Below are 9,576 nucleotides of genomic sequence, written 5' to 3'. Positions count from 1 at the left end.
AGATGTTCTAACCGACTTGCCAAAACTACAGAAAAACTAGTTTAAATGACTCCAACCTAATTGTATGTAAACTTCCAACTGTACATGATGAATGCTTAGCAGGACAGGAAAACGGTCCAAATCATGCACCATATGCATCATATCAAGAGAACACCTGGTCATCCCTACTGCCTCTGATCTGGCAAACTCACTAAACCTCATGCATTGTTTGTAAATTATATTGGGGTGTTAGAGTGTGTACCCCTGGCTATCCGTAAGTTTTAAAAACAAGAAAATGGTGCCGTCTGCTTTGCTTAATATAAGGAATTTGAAATGACTTCTACTTTTGATACGTAAGTATATTTTAGCAATTACATTTACTTTTGATACTTTTAGACTTTTACTCAATTAGTATTTTACTGGGTGACTTTAACTTTCATTTGAGTAACTTTCTATTAAGCTATCTATGCATTTATTCAAGTATGACAATTGGGTACTTTTCCCATCACTGTATTATTTTAGAATTTTCATTGCTTTCATCAGATTGAAGTAGTGCCCAGCAACGTATACTGCATCAAAAAAGCATGCAATGCCTCATCAACATACAGTTCTAAACCGACCGAGTCTTACTCCAGTCCAACAGGTGGCGATAAAGTCGTGCACCCCCAATAACATCAAGGCAAGTGTATGTCATTTCCGTTTTCTTTTTCGTTACATTTGGTGTATATTTGTGTAATTAATTGATAATGTAAACATGTTGATATTAAATCAATCAACCACTTGTAATACACAATAAGTAGGCCTACTCTAGATGAGGTGTAGATTAGAAATGTAGATTCGAAATGTGATAGCAACTGAAAAAAATATTGTAGTAAGAGTAGTAATAGTGCAAAGGTAATAACGTGTATTAAACCAAAAACTGGTAAATGCACCACCTAACCTCGTGTCCAGCAGGTTTCGCTTATTTTTTATTTCACCTTTATTTAACCAGGTAGGCTAGCCTGCGATCAGGCCAAGATAAAGCAAAGCAGTGCGACACAAACAACACAGAGTTACAAATTGAATAAAATATGTATTGTTTACATTAAGATATTCAATATACCCAACTGAATAAGACTGCGATTTCGTTTCAAAATCTAAGGAAGCCCCGTGGTAAAGCAAGGAGTCAAAAAGCTTTCTGATTCTTATATTGTTCCGGCGCCACGGAAAACTTTAGTAAAAGGCGAAACAATCACGCGATCTGAAGAGAAGAGAGCATACACGTTAACATTGGGAAGGGTTTCAAGGAGTTCCCTTTTCCGATAGCGGTAATACTAATCTCGCTGCCCAGAAACAAATATCGTGCCCTGTTCAACGTGTACAGTCATAACTATGTAATGCATAACATTAGGATAGTAAATCATATATTATTGTTTTAATATATTACAGTAGAAAACAAAATTATTTTACGCGACGTGTATGATGGGTAACTTGAAACGCATGCGCAGTTGGATTTGCACTTGCTTAACCGGAAGCACTCTTGTACTGATTTCGCCGTGCGTTAGAGGCTGTCAGAGGTTCTGAAATCAACCACGTATCATTGAAACCCAGCCTCAGTTCCAAAGAGAAAAATTATAATGTAAAATTAAATAAACAACAACTGGGTCATTTTATCTTAGGTAAAGTAGAAGTGTCCCCACAAGATCTTAGAATGTTTACCATAATAACTTAATAAGAGGAATATATTTCTCTACCTGTCTGATCATGATTCCGTGCAGCACATATTTACACTGAATAAAAATATAAATGCAACATTCAACAATTTCAAAGATTTTACTGAGTTACAATTCATATAAACCAATCAGTCACTTGAAATTAATTAATTAGGCCTTAATCTATGGATTTCACATGACTGGGAATACACATATGCATCTGTTGGTCACAGATACAATACATGGCCAAAAGTATGTGGACATCTGCTCATCAAAAATCTAATTTCAAAATCATGGGCATTAATATGGAGTTGGTCCCCCCTTTGCTGCTATAACAGTCTCCACTCTTCTGAAGGCTTTTCACTATATGTTGGAACATTTCTGCAGGGATTTGCTTCCATTCAGCGACAAGAGCGTTAGTGATGTCAGGCACTGATGTTGGGCAATTTGGCCTTGCTCGCAGTTGGAGTTCCAATTCATCCCTAAGGTGTCCGATGGGGTTGAGGTCAGGGCTCTGTGCAGGCCAGTCAAGTTCTTCCAAACCGATGTCAACAAACCATTTCTGTATGGACCTCATTTTGTGCACGGGCATTGTCATGATGAAATAGGAAAGGGGCCTTCCCCAAACTGTTGCCACAAAATTGGAAACACGGAATTGTCTAGAATGTCAAGATTTCCCTTCACTGAAACATGAAAAACAGCTCCAGATCATTATTTCTCAAACTTTACAGTTGGCACTATGCATTGGGGCAGGTAGCGTTCTCCTGGCATCCGCCAAACCTGGATTCGGCCGTCGGACTGCCAGACGATTTTTACATGCTATGCTCTTCAGCACTCGGCGATCCCGTTCTGTGAGCTTGTGTGACCTACCACTTCACGGCTGAGCCGTTTCCACTTCACAATAACAGCACTTACAGTTGACTGTGGCAGGGTTAAGAACTTGAACACGCTGTCATACACGTAAATCCAGAGCATCCCAAACATGCTCAATGGATGACATGTCTGGTGACTCTGCAGGCCATGGTAGAACTGGGACATTTCTTTTTCTTCCAGTTATTGTGTACAGATCCTTGTGTTATGTGGCCGTGTACTATCATGCTGAAACATGAGGTGATGGCGGAAAATTAATGGCACGACAATGGGCCTCAGGATCTCGTCACGGTATCTCTGTGCATTTCAAATTGCCATTGATAAAATGCAATTGTGTTTGTTGTTCGTAGCTTATGCCTGCCCATACCATAACCCCACCGCCACCATGGGGCACTTTGTTCACAACGTTGACATCAGCAAATCTCTCACCCACACGACGCCATACACGCCGTCTCCCTGTTCAGTTGAAACCTGAATTCATCCGAGAAGAGCACACTTCTCCAGCGTTCCAGTGAACAATGAAGGGGGTCAGTCGGTTACACCGCCTAACTGCAGTCAGGTCAAGACCCTGGTGAAGACGACTAGCACGCAGATGAGCTTCTCTGAGAACGTTTCTGCCAGTTCGATTGTGAAAACCCACAGTTTCATCAGTTGTCTGGATGGCTGGTCTTAGACGATCCCGCAGGTGAAGAACCCAGCTAGACCAGTTCAAACGCTTAGCTAATAGTAATACAGATACACATCTTGCTAAAATACATAGCACACATCACACATTTAGGTTTTCAATAGGCCTAGCCGATCTGTTTGTCTAATCCTTTCTCCTTCCATCTGTCTAGGCCAATGGCTACTCACTCTGTCTGCTGCAGTAGATATTAGCCCTGCGCTGCTTGTGGTTCACCAGTAGAGGTGCCTGGACCAGAAAGACCCAGAGCCCTCACAGATTAGAGGGAAACAAGAGCTCAGTCAGTCAACAAGTCAGGACAAAAAGCAACTTCAAGAACTGCTGTCTGATATCTCCCCTTTCCATTCCATCCTGCTGTGGGAAACCAGTTGAAATCTCTCCGGGTTCAACCACTCTGACAGTAAACAACCACATTTGTCATCTCAATGATGTTCCAAGTCTTTTCTCAATTAATTTAATTACTATACTAATCATATTACATGTACAATATACACGTGGAAATAAAGAATGCACTTTAACCACAGGCTAAATCTTAACAAATGGAACATTAACATTAGCAGATCTGCAAAACACTGACAGGTTGCTTCCAGGTAGGAGATGTACAAAAAGTCATGTAGAAAAACAGTCTAATTTAGACACATTTGTGTATCTCCAACATGTGCAAGTAAAGAAAATGCACTAGATAGAAGATGACACCAGAAACAGTCAAGGAAGACATAGCCCTGTGTGTGTACTGTGAGTACAGCCTCTATTTATAGATCACTGATCAGGGAACTAAGATGCCTATTTATAGATCACTGATCAGGGAACTAAGATGCCTATTTATAGATCACTGATCAGGGAACTAAGATGCCTATTTATAGATCACTGATCAGGGAACTAAGATGCCTTTTTTGCCACACAGGAAACAATCATGTTTTCGTCCTCTTGGGCATTCTCCTCATGGGTTTGTCGTTAGTGTGTTCCACAGTGTGAATTGTCAGATGCTTGGTTAATGTATTTCTGTCGCTAAAACATTCGTCACATACTGTGCACACAAAGGTTTCTCCCCTGTGTGGCTCCTCATGTGCAATTACGGATTTCCACTCTGATTGAACACTGATAAGGATTCTCCCCTGTGTGAGTCTCTTCATATGTCTCTTCATTTTAGTACTCTTGCTGAAATTTTTACCACAAACATGACAAATCTGTGCTCCAATGTGAATTTTAAAGTGATGATCAAACTTTATGTGGACTCAAATTTTTCTCCGCACATACTGCAAAAATGTTATTCAATCCCTTTATGCGTTTGCACATGTTTAAATCAAAGAACCCATTTTGTTTAGACTCCCAACACACCTTACAACTAGGACCAGCATGACCTTGACCGGTCGACTTCAGCTGGGACATAGACTTCCTGCCACACTTGGTCTTATGGGAGCTTTGTCCTCCATTCTCCATCCATTCACATCTTACATCCTGAGCTGCAAAACAGTAGTAGCTGGATGTTGGTTCTGTTTCTTCATAGCTCTCTTCATCCGACACTGTTTCACTCTGTTCATTTGAGTCTCTTAGTAGAGAATCCATCTCTCTGCTTTTCTCAATTGGGGCATGGTAAAATATGTGAAGACTGAGTGGGGTCCTCCTGGTCATAGTCACTTTTCTGACAGAGATGATTGAACAAGTCTTTGCAAGTAAGGGGAGAGGAAAAGTTATCTGTATGGCCCACCAGAGTACTCACCCCTACGGTCAAGCCTGGTCTTTTAGTGGACAGGAGGACACGAAATGACCAGTAGTCCCGCAATACAGACTCTCAGGGGAACTCGGGTAGCCTTGGGTCATCTCGGCCACGGAGACGTTGGGAACTTCCCGGGATTCCTTGGAGGTAAGGTGGAATCCTTGGGTGGGCGAGTGGAATCGGACCTCCTCTCCTTCCTACGTTCCCTTAGCCTCCCATCGATCCGGATGGTCAAGGCAATGAGCGAGTCGAAATCCGTCGGGGGTTCCCGGGCTACTAGCTCGTCCTTCACTTCCTCCGATAATCCGTACAGGAATGTGTCGAACAGCGATTCCGGATTTCAGGTACTCTCCGCTGCCAATGTGTGAAACTCCACCGCAAAGTCTGCCACACTGCGGGAGTCTTCCCGAAGCTGGAGTAACTTCCGGGCAGCCTCTCTCCCGGACAATAGAAAATATAAAACCTCCTTCACCTCTGCCACAAACTCTTCCAGACTGAAGCATACGGCCAACTCGAGCAGTCCGAGGGGAAGGAGGAGGGCTGCAGCTCAATGATGAGAGAACACTGCGTGAGAAACGGCCGACAGGTTCCGTTCCAGCGAAGCATTCCGGAGAAGGTAAGCAGGGTTCTCTGGAAACTGATTGGCCGCGCTGCTAACAGCCGGGTTACTGAGGGGCTGGGAGGTTACCGCCTTGGTAGGCTGCCTGACAGACAACCCGCGGAATTGCTCCAGCAATGTGTTCAACGCTCAGTCAAGGCGTTCAGCCAAGGACTGGAACCCTTCCAAAAGACCACGAAGCAACTCCTCGTACCTTCCAATGGTGTCTCCATGAGAGGAGACAGCTTTGCAGAGCTGGTCCTATCTGCTGGGTCCGCCATGGCCAGTTTGTACTATCAAGGCTCAGGAGAAGACCCAGATGCAGACAGTTTCAAAGTAACAAAAGTTTATTACAAAAATTGGGGGCAAAGCAAACGGCAGGTCAATGGCAGGCAGAGGTCAGTAATCCAGAGCAGAGTCAGAAAGATACAGAACGGCAGGCAGGCTCAGGGTCAGGGCAGGCAGAGGTCAGTAATCCAGAGCAGAGTCAGAAAGATACAGAACGGCAGGCAGGCTCAGGGTCAGGGCAGGCAGAGGTCAGTAATCCAGAGCAGAGTCAGAGGTCAGGGTCAGGGCAGGCAGAGGTCAGTAATCCAGAGCAGAGTCAGAAAGATACAGAACGGCAGGCAGGCTCAGGGTGAGGACAGGCAGAATTGTCAAAACAGGGAAAGCTAGAAAACAGGTATTAGAGAAAGACAGAAGCAAACGGAAAACGCTGGTGGGTTTTTTGTCCTGTTGAACGAACTGGCAACAGATAGTAGATAGCCACTACATAGCCTAGTGGTTAGAGCATTGGACCAGTAACTGAAAGGTTGCAAGATTGAATCCCAGAGCTGACAAGCTAAAAATCTATCGTTCTGCCCCTGAACAAGTGTCACGCCCTGGTCGAAGTATTTTGTGTTTATCTTCATGTATTTGGTCAGGCCAGGGTGTGGCATGGGGTTTTTGTATTGTGGTGTGTTTTGTCTTGGGGTTTTGGTGTGTATGTATTGGGATTGTAGCTAGTGGGGTTATCTAGCAAAGTCTATGGCTGTCTGGAGTGGTTCTCAATCAGAGGCAGGTGTTTATCGTTGTCTCTGATTGGGAACCATATTTAGGCAGCCATATTCTTTGAGTTTGTCGTGGGTGATTGTCCTTAGTGTCCTGATGTCCTTGTTCTGTGTTAGTTTACACAAGTATAGGCTGTTTCAGTTTTCATTACGTTTATTGTTTTTGTAGTGTTTGTGTTTAGTGTGTTTTTTCATTAAACACGAATCGCAATCGACACGCTGTATTTTGGTCCGACTCTCCTTCTCACCAAGAAAACCGGGACAGAATCACCCACCACAACTGGACCAAGCAGCGTGTCAACAGGCAGCAGCAGCAGGAGAAGGAACAAAGGCAGGAGCAGCAGCAGTGGGAGATGCGTAATAAGGATTTCTGGACATGGGAGGAATCCTCGACAGGAGAGGACCCTGGGCTAAACCAGGGGAGTGTAGCCGCCCAAAGGTGCAGCAGGAGAAGAGGCAACAGGAGCAGCCCAAGGAGGAGTACAGTATGGACTATACTTCTTGGGAAGAGATAGACAGGTGGGCGGTCGACCCAGGGAGAGTGCCGGAGCCCGCCTGGGATTCGCTGGAGCAGTGCAAGGAGGGTTATCGGAGAATGGAGTTGGCGAAGCGAGCATGGCGGCGCGCAAGGAAGCCCGGGAGTCAGCCCCAAAAATGTCTTGGGGGGGGCTGGCTAACAGGGAGTATGGCTACGCCAGGTAGGAGACCTGGGCAGACTCCCTGTGCTTACCGGGGGGCTAGAGAGACCGGACAGGCACCGTGTTATGCAGTGGTGCGCACGGTGTCTCCAGTGCGGGTGCATAGCCCGGTGCGGTACATTCCAGCTCCGCGTGTCGGCCGGGCTAGATTGAGCGTCGAGCCTAATGCCATGAAGCCGGCTCTACGCATCTGGTCCCCAGTGCGTCTCCTTGGGCCGGCTTACATGGCACCAGCCTTGCTCTCGGTGTCTCCGGTTCGCCTGCATAGCCCAGTGCGGGTTATTCCACCTCGCCGCACTGGCAGGGCGACCGTGAGCGTTCAACCAGGTAAGGTTGGGCAGGCTCGGTGCTCAAGAGCTCCAGTGCGCCTGCACGGTCCGGTCTTTCCAGTACCACCTCCACACCCCAGCCCTCCGGTAGCAGCTCCCCGCACTAGGCTTCCTGTGCGTGTTCTCGGCCCAGTACCACCAGTGCCAGCACCACGCATCAGGCCTACAGTGCGCCTCGCCTGTCCAGCGCTGCCAGAGCCTTCCTCCTCTCCAGCGCTGTCGGAGTCTCCCGCCTGTCTAGCGCTGTTAGAGCCTTCCTCCTCTACAGCGCTGCCGGAGTCTCCCGCCTGTTCAGAGCTGCCAGTCTGCAAGGAGCTGCCAGTCTGCAAGGAGCTGCCAGTCTGCAAGGAGCTGCCAGTCTGCAAGGAGCTGCCAGTCTGCATAGAGCTGCCAGAGCTGCCAGTCTGCAGGATGCCGCCAGAGCTGCCAGTCTGCAAGGAGCCGCCAGAGCTGCCAGTCTGCAAGGAGCCGCCAGAGCTGCCAGTCTGCAAGGAGCTGCCAGTCTGCAAGGAGCCGCCAGAGCCGCCAGTTAGCATGGAGCAGCCAGAGCCGCCAGTCAGCATGGAGCAGCCAGGGCCGCCAGTCAGCATGGAGCAGCCAGGCCCGCCAGTCAGCATGGAGCAGCCAGGGCCGCCAGTCAGCATGGAGCAGCCAGAGCAGCCAGTCAGCATGGAGCAGCCAGAGATGCCAGTCAGCATGGAGCAGCCAGTCAGCATGGAGCAGCCAGAGCTGCCAGTCAGCATGGAGCAGCCAGTCAGCATGGAGCAGCCAGTCAGCATGGAGCAGCCAGAGCTGCCAGGCAGCATGGAGCAGCCAGTCAGCATGGAGCAGCCAGAGCAGCCAGTCAGCATGGAGCTTCCAGATCTGCCAGTCGACCAGACTCTTCCAGATCTGCCAGTCGACCAGACTCTTCCAGATCTGCCAGTCGACCAGACTCTTCCAGATCTGCCAGTCTACCAGACTCTTCCAGATCTGCCAGTCTACCAGACTCTTCCAGATCTGCCAGTCTACCAGACTCTTCCAGAACTGCCAGTCGGCCAGGATCCGCCAGGATCCGCCAGTCGGCCAGGATCTACCAGATCTGCCAGTCAGCCAGGATCTGCCAGTCAGCCAGGATCTGCCGAAACCACCAGCCAGCCAGGATCTGGTAGATTCATCAACCTGCCTGAGCTTCCTCTCACTCCTGAGCTTCCTCTCACTCCTGAGCTTTCCCTCAGTCCCGAGCTGCCTCAGTCCCGATCTGCTCCTCAGTCCAGTGGGGTTCTGGGTGAGGACTACTAGGCCATGGTCGGCGGCGAGGGTGGACTATCCAAGGACGCGAGGAGAAGGGACTAAGACATTGATTGAGTGGGGTCCACGTCCCGCGCCGGAGCCGCCACCATGGACAGACGCCCACCCGGACCCTCCCTATTGTTTTGAGGTGCGTTCGGGAGTCCGCACCCTAAGGGGGGGGGTTCTGTCACGCCCTGGTTGAAGTATTTTGTGTTTATCTTCATGTATTTGGTCAGGCCAGGGTGTGGCATGGGGTTTTTGTATTGTGGTGTGTTTTGTCTTGGGGTTTTGGTGTGTATGTATTGGGATTGTAGCTAGTGGGGTTATCTAGCAAAGTCTATGGCTGTCTGGAGTGGTTCTCAATCAGAGGCAGGTGTTTATCGTTGTCTCTGATTGGGAACCATATTTAGGCAGCCATATTCTTTGAGTTTGTCGTGGGTGATTGTCCTTAGTGTCCTGATGTCCTTGTTCTGTGTTAGTTTACACAAGTATAGGCTGTTTCGGTTTTCGTTACGTTTATTGTTTTTGTAGTGTTTAGTGTGTTTTTTCATTAAACATGAATCGCAATCGACATGCTGCATTTTGGTCCGACTCTCCTCACCAAGAAAACCGTGACAACAAGGCAGTTAACCCAATGTTCCTTGGTCGTCATTGAAAATAAGATTTTGTTCTTAAGACTTGCCTAGTTAAA

This window comes from Oncorhynchus clarkii, chromosome 16 (genome assembly GCF_045791955.1).
Source record: "Oncorhynchus clarkii lewisi isolate Uvic-CL-2024 chromosome 16, UVic_Ocla_1.0, whole genome shotgun sequence".
NCBI lineage: Eukaryota > Metazoa > Chordata > Actinopteri > Salmoniformes > Salmonidae > Oncorhynchus > Oncorhynchus clarkii.
Note: the sequence above shows the minus strand (reverse complement) of the source record.